Source organism: Lissotriton helveticus, chromosome 1_1, assembly GCF_964261635.1.
Source record: "Lissotriton helveticus chromosome 1_1, aLisHel1.1, whole genome shotgun sequence".
NCBI lineage: Eukaryota > Metazoa > Chordata > Amphibia > Caudata > Salamandridae > Lissotriton > Lissotriton helveticus.
This window is the reverse complement of record NC_136057.1, coordinates 1,730,673,301-1,730,695,445: the sequence shown is the minus strand read 5'-3', so window position 1 is coordinate 1,730,695,445 and position 22,145 is coordinate 1,730,673,301.

Here is a 22,145-nt window from a genome sequence, read left to right as displayed (position 1 = left end):
AACTCCACCTCCGCTGCGTGGCAGAGGTTACTGCACAGGCACCCATCCCTAGACTGTAAATAAAAAAGAGGCCATCTGGTGTTGAAGACTGGGAGGTACAACTGCCCCTTTCATAGTATGTGTTTTTCTCTATATCAGGGTATTCACGTGTGAGGTTGTTGTCTATGACCGCACCACAGCCTTTGTACCTGTGAAAACACTCTAACTACATTTGGTTGCAAGTGCGAAGCAATAGGGTGAGAGAGCACTTCTCTAGAGTGTTCTGCACCTTTCATGGGGTGGAATCCATTTCCTAAAACCGAAAATTGGTTGTCGGTGCTACAGCCTTGTGTGTGTGTCAGCTTTGAGTGTCTTCGCCACGTTTAACTGAAGATGGCAAGCTCCAGGCTGCAGCTGGGGTCTCCTTTCCTTTCCTTTCCTACTCTGTTTGCATGTGTTGAGAAGTTGAGGGTATTAAATCATAGCAATTGTTCTTTGAGGTGCCAGCAACCTTTGTATTCTAAACAAACAGTCACCCAACCGCCACGGCTCCCAGTGAGTGCCTGTTATCAGTGCTTGCAAATACATTTGATTTGATATGATCTCGGCTGCTCTTTAAGGAGATGTGTGACCTATTCCCAGCCAGAGCTGCTGACTTAGGAACTGGAGAACCAAGTTTGAATTCCAGCGTCAACCCCACATACTGTTATTGTGGGCAAATTACTTAATCTCCCTATGCTATAAAACACAAGAAACTGAATGTGACCTTGTTTAATGTAAGTCGTTCTCATGTAAAGCACACCAATGCCCTTGGGCTGAGTTTGCGCTATTAAAAAACTAAAAATATTCGCCCATCACTCCCTCTTATGCCCCCTGACCCAATCCTACATGGCTTACATTTTGTATACTTCATCCAGTGTCTAATTCCCCCTAATCACCTGTCTCTTTCCTTCCTTATCACTTCTCCTCGCCGCTTCCTTTCCCTCTTCTCTTATGTTCTGCCCTCCTCCCTCTTTGTCTCCTGTTATCCGTATTTCTCTGGTCTCTATTTTGTTGTGAGATCTCTTGTCATCTCTCTTTTGTATCTCCTACACCCTCATGCCCACTCTCTCGTGCCAATGTTTGTGCGCTATAATTTCACCCTCTGACCCCCACACACCAGCTCTACATACACCACATTCCTGCTGCAGGTGGTTAGTATACATTTGTCACTGAATTTGCTATTTTGAAAGGTGTGGATTCATATGGCTCACAGGAGAAGAGGGTCTAAGGGCTAGGCAGTGTGAAGTATGTTGGTGCAGAGGTGCCTCTCTCTTCTTACAATACATCTGGAGTGCTGTACACCGTTACTGCCCTCCAAAAAACTCCTTCCACTCTCTGTTTTTATTTGTATATCCGTTACATGTTTTAAGCATGAGTCAGGGTGTCAACACTCTACTAAGTTTAAGAAGATATCCAAAAGTAAAAATATTTAAATATTTGCCATGCGGGTACGGGAGCTCCAGGAACTTGTTCTTAATTCCCAAAGTGCAGATCCGGTGTGTGTGCAGCAACTGCGCTGCAACCTGCTCCGATCTTAGCACTGTGCAAGATGTCCAAAGCAAGATCAATGTGTACTACAGGTTCAGATCTCCAGCTTCTTAAATATTAGGAAATTAGATTTATTTTTGCCATGAGCTGAGATTACGGGTTAAAGCCCCCGGGGGGTGGGGGCGACCAATACTCCGCCTGCTCATAGAACTCCCTGGAATTTGGGAGAGTTCTTCTGTAACTCCGTGGAATTCTGCAGAGTGAAACTCTGTGAGCTCCACCAAGGCCAACTAAAATGACCTTCAGACTTGCCTATGTGACTCAGTCACCAACGTCCACTTCCCTAGGTCACTTTGTTGACAAGTAACACAACACTGAAACAAATTCTGGGCAGTAGATCTGAATCTAGGCTTTGCCCAATATTTGCTAAGAAGCCTAACCATGGAGTCTCGTTTAACATAAGTAGTTCTATGAATTGCCAACTCATAGGACACAGAGTTGAACCAGGAATAAAATATTGCTTCTCAGCAGTTGCCAACACGTCACTCTGCAATTTTGTACAACGTGCCATTTCTCATTTCTTTTTCTCATTCGGTAGTGCTTCATCCTGGAGTTCTTTTAACTCGCTCAATATCTGAATTGGTGTCAATAAAAGAACAATCAACATTATCTACTTCAGTTGTACATTGCTCTTTCTCTTTTGAATTGATTTGAGCAATTTCAGGAGCAGAGTACTTCTCCACCTCATCAGCATAGCTGTTAGAAATGGGGTTTCTGGTTGGCTAAAGTGTACGCCCCAGCCAGGCAGAACCCACCACTCTAGTCAGGGTAAGCTAGATACACAACTGATATAACCTGTGCTCACCCTCTGGAAGATTGGTGCAGGGCAGGCTGACGCATCAAAAAAGGTGATGTGTAAAGTATTTGTGTAAAACACACAGTGTAACACAATGAATACACCACAAAAAACTCCACACAGGTTTAGAAATATAGATTATCATATTCTAAACAAAGCAAGACCAAAACAATAAAAATCAAATGTATACTTTTCAGGTTTTGCAGTGCAATAATTAGCAGTGCAATAATTTTCTCAGCTCTTAGAAACATTACGGTAATACTAGAAAGAGCACACAAATATTTTCACTGTAGGAGCACACATGTACTACTGCCTCCAAGTCCTTATTAACTCTGTCCCTCGAGACCGGAATGCTGGTAAATATTCTTCAGCCAGCTGCAGAGACCTCGTGGTTCTTGGGGAATCACAGTACCTTTATCAAAAGAAAGGCTGTCATTCGGCAAGTTGCGCTGTGGCTTCCTTCGTTGATATAGGCAGGGCATGATGTAGTCCGGCATGCTCTGATCCAGGAAGGTGGTGCGGAAGGTGAGTCCCAGTTGTCAAGATAACGAGGGCAGCAAAGCCCACTGCAGCATCTTCCCAGAGTGCTACAGCGTCTGGTGTAGAGGTGGGGCACTCGAGCTGGCACAAACTAAAGTGGTCAGTCACGCTCCCAGGTACAGTCGTGGCTGCGCTGCAAAAGGTGGTGTTCACCAGACTCCTTTCCTGACTGTGCATTGGAAACAAGCTCCAACCATGAACAGAGGATTAGAAGCGATTTGTTCATTGTCGATAGCCCACTGCCAAACACACAGGGTGTGAAGTCTCACAGCAGCGACTAGAAGGTGAAGTCTTTAATGGCCCTGAGACTTCAGAGAACACGGGGCAAGCCAACAAGCCCTTTCAGAATGCTTTAGTTTACACAACAAAATAGTAGCAGACCAGCACAAAAAGGCAGGTCGCAAAGTGACAGTCCCTCTTCCAGCTCAATGAGCAGCAGGGCATTAAGCAGAGTGGCAGAACCTCCTGACAGCACAGTAGTTCCTTGGGCAATGTGTAGATGTAGAGTTAGAGATGTCTGGTTACAGGTCCACAAAGTGTCTGATTAGATGGGGACAGAGACCCAGTACTTATACCCAAATGTGCCTTCAAAAGAACTCTCTGAAGTGCGCAGGTCCCCTTTCAGTGCAGTCCTGTCTGACAGCCTAGCTATGGGGGGTAAATCAGCCCTTGGTGTGGAGACAGGACACTACCTATTCAAGTGAAGTGTTATCTCTTCTCCCTCCTGCCCAGGATGACCCATCAGTATGCAGATGCAATTGAGTGTCCTGTGTGGTGGCTGTCTAGGGGGAATGCACACATTTAGCTATCCGTCTTGCCAGACATATATTGGAGACAGGCTGTCAGGTACACTTTCTAAAAGTGGCATTTCTAAAATATTAAAGTTAAATCTAACCTCACCAGTAATTAGGACATTAATACAATTCCAAACATATGAAACATCAAAAACCAACTCCTCTCTGATCAGGAATTACAGCTTTAAATATTATTAAGGAATTCCCAGTGCTATCCCATGAGAGGTGTAGGCCTCAGAGAAGTGAAAAATTAAATAGGCTGTTTGGCACTACTAGGACATGCAAAACAAAAAAGGTACATGCCCTACCTTTTACTTACAAAGCACCCTGTCCTTAGGGCTACCCAGGGCCTATCTTAGGGGTGACTTATATGTAATAAAAGGGGAATTTAGGGTTTGGCAAGTAGGTTTTAAATGGCAAGTCGAAGTAGCAGTAAACTAAGCACACAGGTCCTGCAAAGGCAGGCCTGAGACAGGTTTGGAAGGGTACTTCTGTAGGCACAATCCATGCTGCTAGCCCACTAGTAGATTTTAACTTTCAGGCACTGTGTACATAGGGTACCATTTAACAAGAGACTTACAAGTAAATTAAATAGGTCAGTAAGTTATGCACCAATCACTAGCATGTTTAGGGAAGAAGCACGGGTACTTTGGCACTGGTAAGAAGTGGTAAAGTGCTCAGAGTCCGTAGGCCAACAGAAAGGTACAGCAAAAACATGGAGGACCAAAGCAAAATGTTTGGGGGAATATCACTCTAAGGCTGACAGGTCAACAATAGTGATGTACGAGTGTAATCATATCAGTTGTTGATTTATGAGCTGAACATTTCACTATAGAGATTTCTTTAAGAAGCGGCAATGATTCTAGCAAATTTAGAATTTCGAAAATGGGTAATATAAGAAGTCTCAAACCCCTTTGTGACAGCATTTGCCAAAAATAGTGGACCACTCTATCAGATGGATAGAGTGTTACAATTTACACTGACTAACTGTCAGTGTAAATTGTAACACTCTATCCATCTGATAAGAAACATGCTCTTGGAAGGGCAATCAAATCTGCTACTTGTGCTGAAGATACATTACATAAGTATGTTGTTTCCATGATATTTGATATGGTGCAGACTGTACATGTTGCTCTCAATGCACTATAATGGACTCAAAAACAAGAATCACCCACAAAGAAAATATGATCAGCATGTTCAAGGGGAACAATGTGTATGCCAGGTCTTGGCTCAATACAACATTCTGTCACATCAACACTATCATGATCATAATCCTCATCTTTTCCCTCACCTCTGCTTACAATTGGCAAAAGTGTTGTGGGATTCTGGGTATTGCGTCTTGTCAGTGAACTATTGCCTGTCACCAAAATAATTTGATCATATTTAGTTAGATGACTTATTGTCAGATACTAATCTCACCTGAATGAGGGACTAACACAATAAGTGTGTAACCCATGGTAATCCCTTCACTTTGCCAAATTGCAAGACAAACTGCTGCGGTTGACTTCAGATACCTGGGAAGTGCTACAGCTATTGCCTCTAATGTAGAGAAATAAGATACAGGTCTCTTGATTTCACCATGTTCTTGAACAAGTAGAGACAAGCACACTGTTCTTTTCATGACAAAATCGGTACATTGCTTTTTTGTAATTTGGCATTCTTAGAGCGACTGTGCCACAGAGTTTATATCAGTGCTCAAAGAAGGGCCTCGTGCATTTATCATTGAATGGCACCAGATAATTAACATCACTGGTGTGAGTAAGTCTCTGTAAAGGCTTTGTAATGGGGGAAAAGTTTATTCCAAAATACATCCTTACTTTTCTCTGCGTGCTTGGAAGATTAATTCTCAGGATTGTAGAACCATGTTCTGTAGACACTTTTCTTGCTCCTTTTTCAATATGATGAGATCACTTCTTTCATACAGTACGGAATTTTGTGGGAGACACTTTATGACCATTGTCAGCAAGATGTTTCAAAAGTACAATTGTATCCAACTTGCAATCCTCTTTACGTTTAAGATGCAACCATATTCCCACTGATGTACTGCACTTGCACCGAATAACGGCTGCTGCAGACTTTCCACATCTTTCGTTAGAATTTTAATAAAGATTCAGGGGGGCTTTACCTATCACCATGTGGAATATAACACCAAATTAGAACTGTAGTGAGGAATCTGAATGCACAAACATATTGGCTGTCTTCATGAAGAGGAACAGACAAGAACGCTTGGCACAAGACAATGACTGTAACATTCTGCATGCACAGGATTCTGAAACAATATCATAGAAGCATTCGGTACCACAGGACAACATTTAACAACTATTTTATCAATCTTTTGAAGATATTGGACCACCTTCCATTTTCCATTTGCTTTAATTCCCATCACTGAAGAATTACAGAGACTGCCAAGTACTTTTTTTTTTAGAATTCCCTGCTATATTATCTTTTCAATTACAGGTTTCAATTGTTTCTCTGCTTCTCATGTAAATTTATACTCTGAAGAACGAGGATGCACTGCAGTGGGTGTTATTGTCAGTTTCACTGGCTCTTCACTTTTAATCAATGCTTTCTCTTTACCTTTAAAATCCCATGCTTCTTCTTTCACTCTGTGTCTTAAATCCGTAGGGAGATTGTATTTTGTGAGTACTTGGAACATATGTGGAGAAGTGTGGCTCACTGGTTAGAGGAGGCAGACCTGGAAGCAGAGGTCAGCCCGGGACCAGGGTTCAATTCCCGGCTCGACAGGGTCTTGAGTCCTAAAATGTCCATGGACTCGACAATTCTCGCTCCGGTGCCTACTCGATTCACGGGTTCACACTCTGCGACTCTGGGCAATAGCTTGCTTAATCTCCACAACGGCCCCTCGTGGTGGGATGCCTGGCTTTCACCTTGCGGATACCCTGCCGGGGTTATCTCACAGGGGAATACCAGGACGGGTTCCCTAAGCAAGCGCTTAGAAACCGCTCGGTGATTTGCGCTATATAAATTCCTGTACATTTACATTTACATTTACATATGGACTCTGGATTCTTTTGATTTAAATTTGAAGGGAAAGTCTTCACCTTGGGTTTGAAATGCAACACCGCCCGCTGTACCATAGATCACACAATTAATTTTACTGAGGATGTCCCTAACTAATAGGATTACAGGACTAGTGTCACATATGAACTCATGGTCACTCTCAAGTGAGCCAATTTTTACGTAAACACTTGCTGAAACCTGGTGTGATTTCTGTCTATTACTTACACCAGCAACTTGGATTTGTTTTTCTGAGAGGGACCAACCTCCATGGGACGAACCACGGCTTGGATAGCACCTGTACCGATAAGAAATTATATTTGGTGGCCATTCACCTCACCATCTGCATGTGGGCCACTGTAGTCTACATCTAGGACTGCACCAAGAATGCAATCCTCCTCCCCTTCAGGAACCCTCATTGTAAACTAGTCATATTTACTGAACTTGATGAAAAACCATCGTTAATGCTAAAGGAACTTTGCTGAAGGACCACCGTGTTATTTTGCATATTCTGCTCCATTACTGAAGCTGCAAACACATCCTTATTGAATTACACTTGATTCTGCATATTTGACTATTGACCGAGAATGCTGTGGTCTATTTTGTGCTAACTGGCTTGGATTCTGCTGCATTTGTGAAACAAAATCATTCGAAATTCGATTAGGATTTACAACGAACAACATAGATCCAACCTACAAATATGACATCACAGTAATCAAACCATCCAAAGACCCGCAAATCATAATTACAAAACCAAAGAGCTCACACTTAACATAATTCAAACTGAACGGAACTTCACACAAATATTTTGGATCCTTTTCTGCGTGAAAGGCAGAAAATGTGTAATTCACACGAGCCCAGCAAATTCTGCTACCAGGAATTTACGAACTCATTGAGGACATTAGACCGTGCTAATGCTCTTTCTTTGAAAAAATGGAAACACTGCAGTGGCCAGCGGGCTCTCCTCTCACGTTTCATTTATAGGCGATGGGCGCCGCCTAGCGGCAGCAGATAGATATTTCAGCAAAGACCAGGTACTTGCGTACAGATATATCGATTTTGTCTCCCCACCTATTATTATTTCTGGCAAGATTTCCGCTCTCTATCAGGAAATCAGGAACTTTTCTTTCGGGTGTAATTTAATTTCAAGCTCTCCTTAGTACCAATTATTTGTCTTCTTGAGAAGAAGCGCGAGCAGACGTAGCCGAGGCGATGGGAGTTCTCACAGTGGAGACTGATGGTGTTTGAAAGTGGTGTGGTGTTACAGCTGCCTGAATGTCAAGGAGCAAGCAAGCTAACACGTGTGTTTTAAAAGGGGCTCATGGGGGTTCTTCCCCAAAAAATGTTTAACAAATGGGATCAAACGTTACATTTCGCAACACATTTTCAGATAAATTTGCCAAAACGCAGCAGTACTGAAAGAGCACTCTGGAAATATTCCGTTTTTTTCATGGAGTACCAACACAGCAAGTTCCCTCCCATGAAGTGATACAGTTTCACCTGCCCCAAGATAATTTTAAGGAAACAGTGGACGAGAAAAAAATGTAAGCACATTTCCTCTAATAAAATACCTAAAAACCATAAATGAATCCGGTACTTCACGAAATTAAACTTTTACCATAGCATCAATCTACAATTCTAAATTTCATTTCCTTTTGTTTTCCTTCCTATTCCTTCAAAGAGGATGCCCCATCATATCTTATCAGTAAGAATCTTCTTGGAAGGGGCAAGGTGGAAGATCAGAACAATGTTTCCAATTACATAATGAATACTGCTTTCCCACACATCTAAAACGAGGCAAAGGAGTACAAAAGTGGCTTGGTTGGGATACCTGCTGTTTTGGGCGACAATCCCATTATCACAGCCTTCTAAACAAGCTCTGAGTATAAAATAAAGCAGACGAGGAATGGGAGGTAAAACAAAAGTCTTGAGGCACTGGCAAAGCAGAAGGGTCAAGTGTGCTAGAGATAATCTCGGTCTCTAACACGGAGTCTGATATTGTGAAAACCACCCCCACAATTCAGTAGCCAGAATGTTCATCCAAATGACAGTTTCAACCAGGGCAGTGTGTTGTTAATCATAGAATGGTTAACCCTCTGATGTTGTTTATTTGCACCCCTGATCCGGAAACTCTAAAATGAACAGAAACATTTAAGATATGATTCTTTGTAGAGTATGTGCCATCTGTGCCTCTGTTGACTCATACATTACTGAAATCAAGCAGAGTTATTTTACTAATATAAGTTTCCCAACCTTGGAAAGCGTGACAAGTGTTAAATCCTGGCTTTTTACAGCCTTTGTAAATAGGCCTCCTTTTTATGGAACAGATAAGGAACATTGGGGTCAAATCTACCCTTTTCCAACAACTGTGTGACCCTGGGCAAATTACTTAATCTCCTTGAGTTTACATTTATATTGTCTGCTGAGTGTGTTTGTAAACAGGTTGTACTACTCTCTGGACTGACATGTAAACACTGATCGTTGTCATGTTTTCCATTAATGAACATTTTTAAATGATTGAAAATATAGGTTTTCAAGAATATTTGTGGTGCCTAATGTAGGTACAAAGGTAAGTAGATTTAATCCTATATTCTTAATATCATACCATATTTCAGACCCAATGTTAGCCCTTGAAATCAGACAGCATAGATCTTTAGAGAAAATGGGACAGGTATGGGAGGAGTCTTTTGGGATACATACCAGGAGATACCCAAAACATAGGATTGTCATGGACTAAAAGTAGGACAAGAGGTCCGCTTTATGGTGCTGTAAGGGGGTATATGGGTACATTATGTCATTTCCACTAAGCCTGCCATTTTAGTGAATAAATGTCCATATCTAACCAGGAATTCTCACTGTATTCCTGAGAGGTGAATCACACACAGAATGCCCATTCTCCTGGTCTGGTTCTGTGTATGCATGGGATGTGTAAAGGTCCATGTTCAGCTGGCCACCAATTAGAGACCCATAGTCGGGTGTTCACGCGAAAGATCCCTACTTCTATTTTCTCGATGTTGAGCTTGAGACAGTTGGCTTACATCCAGTTATTGATTTCGGTCATGCAGGCGGTGAACTTGTTTCTTGTTTTGAGGGGCTTGTCCATTAGGGAGAGTTTGAGGTGTGTGCGGTCGGCATAGGATAGGATGTTGATGCTGTGTGCGCTGATGGTGTTGGCCAGAAGGACGATGCATAGGTTGGAGAGGGTGGGGATAAGCGTTGAACCTTGAGACATTCCACAGATGAGTTTGCGGGCCTCTGAGGAGTACGGTGTCAGGCCAATAGCTTGCAGTATATCCATTAAGAAGTAGCAGATCCAGTGGATAGCAGGTCCTTGGATGCCAATCTCATGCAGGAACCTGACAAGTATGTGGTGTGATACTGTGTTAAATGCTGCAGAGAGATCCAGAAGGACAGCTACCATGTATCCGTTGTCAAAGATCATGAGGATGACGTCTGTGGCAGTGATGAGTGCTGTTGCTGTATTGTGGTTGGGCCTGAATCCAGACTGTGTGGCATTGAGGAGTGGTTGCTGACATAGTGGGTGAGATGTCGGTAATTTGCTTACTTGAAGTCAGTGATACTCAAAGTGAGGGCGTTTGGGCCCTCCTGACCTTTACAAGTAGCCTCTTGGTCAATAGCAGCACTGAGCTGCTTCTTACTCGACTCTGCCCTAACATTAAAAAACTAGTAAATAAACAGACACACATTTATTCAACGGTTAATTAAGCAACACTTAACTTTAGGAACCCCTACATTTTTAACGACATCTTGCAGCAAAAGTGTAAAAATATGATAAAGTCTTTTCAAAATTCAAAAATTGTATTTCATTAGCATGCAGAAACGTATCACCTTAGTACATCAGCTTATATCAGTGCATTGAGATTTTATTTTCAAAGTGATACTTTTCAAACATGAATTTAGAAACATTCCTTCTCCCCCTCCCCACCCTGACAACAACTACAATAGTAAACTGAGAGCAAGTCAGTTGTTATGTGCACCTTTTCGGTAGCCTAGGTTACTAATATAAATGAACAACATTATAGTTTATTAAATCAAACACATGAGACGGTTTTGTACAGCACACATCATTAAATCATGTATTTCAAGGTCCTCTTTTATGTGATAAGGAAGAAAAGTGAAATAAAACAATTGCCTGTGATCACACTATTTGGTAAAGTGAAGAAGGCAGGATTAATCCCTGGTTTTCTCATTTCACATTGTGGAATTCAGCCACTATATCGATAGTCTTCGCTTCCCCTATGCCCACCTTACCACCAATCCCCCACCCTTCCATCCCCCTGACACCCCTCCCCGACCACCGTTCTGCTGGAATCAATGTGGCACTCAGTTACATCACAGACAAAACTTTTTCGCCCCTTGGAAAATGTTTGTGAGTAACCCTGCTTTAAGATTTTTGCTCTTTATGGTAGGAGGGAGATGGGTCTGTAGTTGGAAAGCGTGGATTGGGTCACTGGTTTGGTTCTTGAGCAGGGGCATGATGGGGGCATGTTTCCAGGTGTTCGGAAATGAGGCTGCATTGATGCAGGCATTGATAATGGGTGCTAGTGCTCTGTTGATCTGCAGGTGTCCTTAGGTAAAGGTGTTATAGGGACAAGTGTCAGATATAGCCCCTGAGTAGATGGTCTTAATTGTAGAAGCGATATCAATAGTGGTGACGGCGGACCAGAGGAGAACATTTGTTCTTCGTCGGTGATGGGACATTGAGTTGTGGCTGTGACGGGGTCCCATTGAGGGACGAAGTTGCTGTATGTAGAAGTGGTTTTGTTATAGAAGAATTCTGAGAGCTCGTTGCAAAGACCTTGTGCAGGGGTGATGTTGCTCTAGGTGGAAGGAGGCACGGTGAAATCTTTGGTGATGGTGAACATTCCTTTGCTGCAGTTGGTGCCGAGTTGACACAAGAGCTGTGCACATGAGAGGGTGCACCAGTGAGCGCCTCTAAGGATTACTAAGAAAGAAAATGGCCCTTGTGCTTTTGGTTTGGCATTTTGATTCTGTGTGAGATTGCAGCGGTTTACAACAAAGCATGCACCTTCCTTATTTACTTGTAGGACATGTGCTATAAGCTGCCACTATATCAAGCAATTGTCTACCATGAATGGACCCTTTACAACAGTTTCAACTCATTCTGAAGCACCAGTCCTCATCAGTTCCAGCGTCACCTCGAAGCTCTTCCTGGTCTCCTGCTGGTGTTTTGCTTGTGTTGTCTCTTCGCCCTGCACCTACTCTACTGTTTATTGCAGTTAGTTTTCCTTCCTGTCTATTTCTCTGTTGAGTGTTACTTATCTCATTTTATTCAGATATGTGTTTTCGTTTGTCTAGTGAGATTGATTTAGGAGTGATTTTATATTTCCCTTCTTGTATTGGTGCAGTTTTTAGTACTGTACGGAATTAATAGGTTTTGAATAACATTTTTACCTATTAAACTATTTAAATGATCATAAACTCTTTGGATTGTTTGTAGTATGTTGTGGTGTGGATTTTGAACCTTTAATTTCCAAGGAAAAAATGTGCAGTTATGTTAAAGAAAAGAAAATGTGACTACTATTTACTGTTTATGCTATTTTTAGTTTTTTATTTATGTACAGTTGTATTATTTCTTTCAGGGTAGCACTAATAGGGCTCATTGTACTTTATTATTTTAAACACCTGTCGAAGTAAGGTTAGTAATTTTAGTCCCCCACCCTCATCCAGCACCTTCTGTGAGGAAAAAACCTCGAGGAGGAATAGTAAATTTGCCCCATCACTATCCTGCGTCTTCCCTAAGTCAAACACCTGTTGCAGTAGGAATAGTAATTTTTGTCCTCCACTACCATCCAGCAACTTTACTGAGGCAAACACCTATCGGAGAAGGAATAGTAATTTTCCTCCACCACTATCCAACACCTTCTCTGAGGAAAACACCTGTTGGAGTAGGAATAGTAAATTTGCCCCCACCACCATCCAGCACCTTCCTTGAGGCAAACACCTTCCGGAGTAGGAATAGTAAATTGGCTCCCACCAGAATCAAGCGCCTTCCCTGAGGTAAACACTTGTCAGGGTAGGAATACTGAATTTGCCCCGACCACCATCCAACACCTTCCCTGAGGCAACCACTTGTCAGAGTAGGAATAGTAAATTTGCTACCAACACCATCAAGCACTTCCCTGAGGCAAACACCTGTCAGAGTGGGAATAGTAACTTTGCCCTCATCACCTTCCAGCACCTTCCTTGAGGCAAACACCTGTTGGAGTAGGAATAGTAATTGTATTCCCCCATCACTGTCCTGCACCATCCGTGAGGCAAACACCTGTGGAGTTGGATTAGTAATTTTGCCCCCCTTCACTTACATGCAAGTGCCCTGAGGTAAATTCTGAGCACTATTTTTCCAAATGGCAGCCCATGGCATACTACTATTAGTAATTTTAAATACTACCTCAGTATTTTATTTTATTTTAAATGATTGAAAATGTTTTTTAATGCCAGTCAATGTATTTAAGATACACTTACTTTTGTGAGTGTCTTTATAGGGAGTCAGACAGAAGTCTGTGGAATTATAAAAAAATAGTATTACCAAATGTTAATTGGTTTTAGTATATTGGTGGCTCAATTTATACGTTTTTGGGTGGTGAATGGTAACTTTAAACAAAATATGATTTTGATTGCATTTTTCATTGTGAAACAAATTCTAACAGAAACTATATTTAATAAGTAATGTTTGGAAACACTTTTTGTTCAATCTTGTTTAGAATGGTACATCACTGAATGCAGAGTTTTAGTAATAATAGAGAAAGGACACTTGAAAAATTCCTTTTGTAATGAATCTGCTTCATTTTCTATTACCATTATATTGATTAGTTTTTTTTTTAACATTGATAAAGAACAGTAAATGCTCATTCTCGATTTTGTTTTCTAACTGATATCTCAAAATGAAGTGTTACAGTTTTTAGCAAAAATGTAGGAAAGGCTGATAACCTTTTTTTACAGTTTACTGTGATTGCGTTATAATAGTATTTGTTGTAATGGCATACGTTGTAATGGTATGCATGGTAATGGTAGTTATAATGCTGCTCTATGGGTCTGCGTTATTATGGTATTCATTGTAAAATCATGTGTTGTAGCGGTGTTTACATTGTAATGTTTGCGTTGTAAAAGCATGTATTGCAATGTGTGCATTGTAACATCATACAAACATATATATAGTTTAATGCATATATTAAACATCTAGGGCCCGATATAGGTAATATTTTTTTACCGGTTCATAAATACCGACTCATACCGAATCGGTATTTATGAACCGGAAACCCATATGTAGGTAACAAACCGGTAAAAAATACCGAATCGGTATCAATCGGTATTCAAACTCGATAATTACCGAATCGGTATCTACCGATTCGGTAATATCCGAGTCGGTAACACCCATACAACCCTATGGCCTTCTAGTCCCATAGGAATGAATGGGAGACACCGAATCAGACTTTACCGATTCGGAATTTACCGAATCGGAAAATACCGAATCGGTAAAGTCCGATCTCGAAAATTCGAATACATGACATGTGAGCCTGTGCACCAAGCAGGGACACCCACCACACCCCACAACAAAGCATCTGAGAGATCAAGTAATCAGGTGCAAGTACCACACCCCAGTACCTGGAGGTGGCCACACCCATGCAGGTGCAGAGCAACTGAACTGCAGAGAGAGTTGGAGGGGAGACAGAGGAGCAGGCTGCACTGAGACCAACAGAGAAATAGCATGGAGTCCCAGGAGGCACAAAAGGATGGAGGGGACAGAAAGAGGAAGGTCAAATTCAGCCCAACAGAGCTCCAGGTGCTGGTGGAGGAGGTTGTGCAGCACTACAGCCAGCTGTTTGGGAGACAGTCTCTGCAAGTAGCTGAGTCTGTTAAGAGGACCACCTGGCTGGCAATACAGAGCAAGGTCAATGCCCTAGGAGTGACCCACCGAGAAATTGACGACATGAAGAAGAGGTGGTATGATCTGAGGATCACCACCAAAAACAAACTAGCCACCCAGAGGAAGGAATCAGGAGCAACTGGTGGGGGCAAGATCCGTGCCCCAAGCCTCACCGACCTGGAGCAGCTCGTGGAATCCACCATGGAGCCTGAGAGCATACATGGGATCGGGGATGCTGATAGCTCAGCCAGAGCTGCAAGTAAGAAAGGTAAGATGCATGGACATGTACCCCACCCATTCCCAGGCCCCTTCCCCAATGTGGGTTAATCACTCACAATCCAGCACACATGACTGTAGTCCCCAGCAAAGCATCATGGTAGTTGTAGTCATAGGTACATACATCACAGCTGCCAACACCGAACCCTGCATGCCATGCCACACTCCCCATACACAAACAGTCTAGGCAAATGAAAATGTGTGTTAGCAATCTGTGTTTGGAAAACACGCGGCTGATCATTGTCCATGTCTGTTCACAGGAGAGTCATCGCGCAGATCAGCGCTGGGAGGGGAGTGTAGTGCCACAACAACGTCTGCGAGGGAGAAGGCCAAAGACACAGCTGGACCTAGCACTGTCCCTGAGGATACAACCACACCCCAGGCACCCAGAGCAATGGAGCACGACACCACTGCTCAGCCACTTTCGCCCCTGCTGTTCGAGACACAGACTCAGCCAGCACCTGCAGGTGCCACAACACCCAGCTCAGGGTCCCCTGTGATTGTGAGGCCAAGGAGGCAGGACGTACCACCTTTAAGATTGTTTAAGAGCTCCGATGAGGAAGTGGTAGAGGCTCCCAGACCTAGTACACCAACAATGGCTGACCACGCTGGACAATGTGGGTCACTGGGATCTGGCCGTGCAGGTGACCGTGTCCGTAGGTCACGAGAGCAGGATGAGGGGCAGGGGGTCTTCGCTGGGCTTGAAGCCACAATGGTCAAAGTCCAGCGTATGCAGGCCAGAGGCATCTTGGCAGTGCACCGGCAGGTGCGCATCCTGAATACCAGGATGTCGGACATCGATCGGGGGATAGGTGCCATGGCAAAGGGGATGGAGGCAATGGGCAAAAGGATGGTGTCCATGGCGGAGGGGGTGAGGGACATGGGGGTGCGCATGGGCACCCTCTGTGACAGGCTTGAAAGTGACCACGAAGAGAGGCGCAGGTATAGGCGCGAGGTCAGGCTGCTCAATCAGTCGATTAACCACTTGGCAACTTCTACCACCCTGCAGTGTCACCGCTCTGTTAATCTGCAGACTGACATTGTACACTGCTGCAGTGACTTGTCCCGGGGGATGGGGAGGGTGACCTCAGCAATGGAGGCAATACTGACACAGCTGACAGCCACAGGTGGCAACATGGTAGTTGGGGACACTGAGGAGTTAACGAGCAGGAGTGGGTCCAGCACGCCTGTTCAGGACATTCGTCGGAGCAGCAGACTCCATGCTGATGACACCGGCACCACTGCGCATGTAGACCCCCAGCCCCGTGGCTCGCAAAACATCATGCGTAAGCGCAAGCATTGAGAGACACACAGGACAGGTCATAGTGAAGAGAACTTTGGCCAACCATTGTGCAAAGTGCATTTAATTTGATATATGTTTTTTTGGGAAGGTGCAGTTGTGTACATTAAAGTGAGTGTTCCAAACACTGGACATGGCTGTGTGTAATCGCTCAATTAGAAGTATCTGTTGGTGATTTCAGCGCGTCGCAGTCGACCATCTGTTGCTGGTGCTGCTCCTGCTGCATTGTGATCTGCTGGTACTGTGCCATCATCAATGTCCTCATGATATGTCAGTTCTTTCTCTGTGCCCTCCTTGGTGGCAAGATTGTGCAGCATGGCGCACGTCGCAATTATCTTGCAACAGATAATGGGCGTGTACTGACGTGCACCTCCACTCTTATGGAGGCACCTAAATCTACTTTTCAGCAGCTCAAATGTACGTTCCACAACGCAACGTGTTGTTCTGTGTGCCACGTTGTAACGCCTTTCACTCCTGGTGGATGGGTTCAGGTAGGGGGTGAGCACAAATGACCGCAGGGCATATGCACTGTCACCTGGGTGGGAAAGGATAATTAGATAAGTCACATACTCAGGTGTGCACCTTCTTCATGAACTATCAGGGTGTCTCACACATACTTACCCAGCAGGTATCCATCACCGAAATCACCAGCCACAAGGCGTCTGTATATCCCACTGTTGGTGAATATGTAGGAGTCGTGGGTACTCCCTGGATATTTGGCTACAATGTCCGTTATCATGTTGCTAGCGTTGCAGATCAGCTGTACATTGAGTGAATGGGTGGACTTCCGGTTTCTGTATATGTGCTCAGTTGCTGCAGGTGGGCATAGTGGGATGTGCGTCCCATCGATACAGCCGATGATGTGGGGGAACTGTGCGAGTTGATAGAACTCGGTTTTTGTCCTTGCTAGTTCTGCAGCTGTCTCAGGGAACCCAATGTAGTGCTCCATCCTCTGCATCATGGCGTTTAGGAATTTTCTGAAGAAGCGTGACAGGCAGCTCTGGGACACTCCTCCTACAGCGGCTATCACGTGCTGGTACCAGAGGCAAGAAGGTGTAGGCAGCACAGCACCTGTACATGGGGTGGGATGGCATGTGCTCTTGGGGTTGGGTGTTCCAGATATGGGTGGAGGTCCCTGATCAAGTCCAGGATGGTTCTGGGGTGGAGTCGGTACCTTTGCAGGATCTCTGCTTCAGTGAGGTGGAAGAGGGTGATCCTCTGCCTATATACCTGCTCTTCCCTTAGCCAGACCCTCTCTCCTGCTGCCTGTATCCGTAGTCGCCGTGCAATAACGTAGAAAGCCGCCATTGTGGGTGCAAAGTTGCATTTTGGGAGCTTCTTATATATCCTGTTCCTTGTTTCCACCTGCTTCCAATCCATGTTAATTACCGACTCTTAAATACCGAATTTCACGAAATTTGGTATTTCCAGACTTTGCTACATCTCAAATGGCCTTTTTTACCACTTCTTATTTACCGACTCGGTAAATATGAATCCGGTATTTACCGATTCGGTAACTTACCATTTCTTATTTACCGATTCGGAGATTATGTATTCGGTAAATTCCGATTCGTGTAATACCGAATCGGTGTTTTACCGACTGGTATTTACCGATTCGGTACGTTTTTGGTGACATACATCTCGATTCACTTATACCAGTCGGTAATGGCCGATTTTACCGATTTTCGGCCGTTACCGACCGGTATTTGGCTATCTACATCGGGCCCCTATTATATTATTTTACATTTTAAAAATAACATGAAAGTTAACTTTAAAAAAAAATGTAAGACTAATTTAAATTGATTCAACACAACGTTTAACAAAATTTTTTAATACATTTATTATTTAAGAAATATTATTTATAAAATCAATAAACATACTCAACTGGCTAACATGATACCCTTGATGAAGATGCTTTCAGATATTTTTCCCAATGTTTCATTCAGAGAGTTGATAGTGACTAGGGAACAAAAGAGTCACAGTACCCTTTAGGCAGTGCTTTCGAGTGAATTGAGCAGATGAAATCACAGTACTATCCTGTACACATTGCTTTTGTGAGGAATGGACATTTGCAGTCTGAATATTGTATGGTGGACCTTTATGGATCCATGATGGATCTAGAAGCAGTAATACATTTTCACACAGATTCCTTGTCTACTGAAGCTCTGCAAGATGAAAATATCCACCTAGAATGCTTACAGACTCACTCTAAAAGCCCTGACTATTGGGATTCAAGTCATACTTTATTGTTCATTTGTCTCTCATGTTTCTGCTAAGCAGCCTTTGTGCAGATATCTTGGACGAAAAGAACCATTAGAGGTTGTCAACTGATCCAGTCTACCTACCCCTATGTATTCTGTGAAGCTCATCATACTAGGACAAATGGAGAGCCAAAGGGCTTGGGACTAAGCCAGCAACTGCCATGGTTCTCTGTGGGAAGTTTCTGTTCAAATCCCCTTGAATTAACCTCAATCTGCGATAACCACCAAACACAGACTCCATTCGTTTTCAATAGACCAGCCACTTCCTGGCAGGCTCTTCTGGTTCTGTGTCCAATCCCTTCCTATCAGGTGCTTGCTGTTCTATCAGTATATATAGAGCTTCTCATAAGTGTATCAGTGTGTCACAACTCCTCCAGTATTTTTCTACTTTGGACTCTTCACTCCTGCTCCAGTCCTGCAGGTTTTATCTCTGCTCTGTTCCTTCAAGCTCCAGCGAGTCTCCATTCCTCACCATACTCAATTCCAAACCTTCAGCTTTGCATAAAATGCCCTACATTGGAACCCAACACATTGGAGCTTTTTTGTGCCTTAGGCTTTTTTGTGCCAAGGTAAGGCATCCACTCTGTTACATAGTGCACCTCTTTCCTCCCTATTGCATCCATTTTAGGACATCCTTATTGCTCACTCCTCATCCCTATTTCTCATCCCTATTTATCATCCATCATTCCTACTCTCCATCCATCACCCTTACTTCTCATCCTTAATTATCATTCATCCTTCTCACTTCTCATGTCTACTTGTTATCTATTATCCAAAAATCTCTCCCATCATCCCCACTTCTTATCCATCATTCCTACTTTACATCCATCACCCCACTTCCCATCCTTACTTCTCATCCATCACCTTTACTTCTCATTCCTACTTCTCTTCTATCATACATTATCCCTATCTCTCATCCTTACTTCTCATGCATTATCCATTATCCCTACTTCTCATCCATTATTCATCATCCATGCTTCTCATCCATCATCCTTACTTCTCATCCTGTTAAAACCTGAGTCGGGTCGGGGACAATCGATATTTGCCCGGCGGTATTGCCTCTGTGACCCTCTAGTTATTTAATCAATGAAGAGGCAGGCGCTGGAGACTGGAAAGCAGGAAACAAGGTTTTTATTCTCTCCGGAGGAGAACACAACGAAACGGACAGAAGGTATCGTTCTGAGGTGCTCTAGATACATTTCTGAGGCCTGGCCTCTTATACACTGTTTTATGACTTTATTGTAGATTACACATTCATGTTAAAGCTTTGATGTATGGAAAAGACATTCCCGGAACTCCCCTTTGAGCCCGTTCCCACACACATTTACAGTTGAAGTCCCCACCCTAGTCACAACAGGTGATGAGTATCACGCAGCTGGATATTCCGCCGATTCACGGAATGTGGGGGGTTTGATCGGATCTCATGGAGTGGGGGCTTTGATCAACCCGGGGATCCTTTGATGGGGGAAGCTTTCTATTGTACGGGGAGGGGCAAGGAATGGTATCGGCAGAGCTGGGTGTCGGCCTGGGAACGGGGAAGACAGAACGGGCACACGGGGAAAAAGGGGGTTTGCATCTAAGGGCCGGAGATCATGAAAGGGAAGCAGGGAGGTGTCGCGCTGGGAACAGGATGAGGGCCTGGGGCAGAGCAGCGCCGAAGAGGGGTTTATGACTCAAGGCAGGTGCAAACAGGGGGTGGTCAGCATGCAGGCTTAGTGAAGGCGAAGGGCTATGTCAGGGGCCAGCGGCATGCAAAAGGGTTCGTTCTGATCGGGGCATCTTAAAAAAATGGCGGGCGCGCACGACAAAAGTGTGGCATCAGGGGAAGAGGCAAGATGGCGCAGATAATGTTCACCAAAACGTACTAATTTTCAACAGTCCTCCCTTTAACATATTCAAGACATCTTGCTGTTTCATTTTCTACTCGGTTCTATTGTGGTGGGCATGAGAAAGAAAACGGTAGGAACCCTAGATGAAAAAGAGTCGTAAACAATACATTTTAACATTTCTAGTTTTTAGGAGGTGGGCCTATTTGATAAACTTTGATCAATTTGTTTAGCAGGAAAGTCATAGGAATGCAATACAAAAACGATTCTGTAGCGAGAGCAGCAAGTATATTCCATACTGGCAGGTTATTACATATATATCAGGTTCGGATTGGAGCATGATCAATACAATGGCGGCTGGGAGAGAAATGAGGTCTAGCAGAAACGGCGATTGGGGATGTCAAATGTTCGAAGTTTAACGAGTTCTCATCATTCTTTGTTGCCTTTCGTTGGCGCTGTTGAGCACCGGCGGTGGAGCTACAAGTCCAGCTCTGTTCTAAGTTCTGCGTTGCAGGGCACGACCCTTTCCTCGCGTTTCTGGTCGGAAAGGTCCTTTTCGCCCTGTGTCCTTTGAGGTGATTGTCAGAAAGTTCAGATGGAAGAAGAGCGTACAAAACAGTCCATAGGGTAGGTCAGAGGAAAAGGGGGATGGAGCAAGGCCAAATTAGGAACAAACTAGGGGAACGAGAGACTTCAAATAGGCGGGCGTGTGACCGAATTCAGAGAGCGGGGACTTGTCGACAGACACTGGACATCGAGCAGGGGCATCAGGTCGACCCCTTTCTTCTCATGTTGTCGAAAACAGTGCCTCGTCCTGCAGCTCTTTTCTGTCGTGGTCTCGCCTTGGCTAATGTCGCAGGTGTTCCTTAGTCTGCAGTCAGGCCTCGTGCTCCCACATCCGGTCCTTCTCTCCTCCAACAGCAGTACCTTTAAACAAGTTTGAAAAGACAGTCTTTAGAGAATTTGCAGATGAAGATAATCAAAAAGTCTATTTCTCTCCCAGCTCCAGGCAAAGAATGAAAAATGCCCGTTATATTAGTGTTCACAACTGGCATATGAATGACCGGTGACGGGCCTGTTGGATTTACTATGACTTTCCTTTACAATTATTTATTACAGTCACGACAGTTCATCTGATGGTGACCCACCTTCGTGAGACGAACCTGGCAAAGATATGCCGTTCTCTAGAGTTTTACATTTACAAAGGGTACTGTGAGTCGTCAACATGGTACTACACAGGTATTTTGCTGAGAGACGAACATGGCTAAACATTTCCTTTCTATCGATGCATCCTGCCTTTCAACTACTACGGGGTTCATTTCGATGATTTCTTTACCTTGGACTAGTCTGTTAACCTTGTAAAACATCATTCTGGATCCTACGTAACCTTTTATAGCCCGATTACTTAATTAGGAAGGACAGGGGTTTTATGGGGAACAACCAGGGACATAGGAAACTTGTGGTAAGGGCATAAATCGACCCATCTCTCACAACCGGAAATGAGGGGTAGTTTCATAATTCCAGTTTTTGGGCGGCTGATACAGGGGAGGTAACAGGGGTGATCATTTTTCCGGTTTGGGTATTGCGACAATTCGGGGAGGGGAGGGTCGCGTATTCTGAGGTCCTTGTTTTATACCATAGGAGCCGTTGACAGGTAGTTCCCTTATTTCGGGTCAGATTAGGGAACCTCTGTCGTCTTACCTGTCCTTTCCCTTACGGCCCAACCTCGGTTCATTGACTTCTAGCGGAAAAGGAGAGGTAATGACGCGGCTTCAGGGTGATTGTATTAAAGACAAGTTTTTGTGCAAATACTGACGGTATTTGAAGCCAATTAGGTGGTGTGCTAGGGGTGGCAA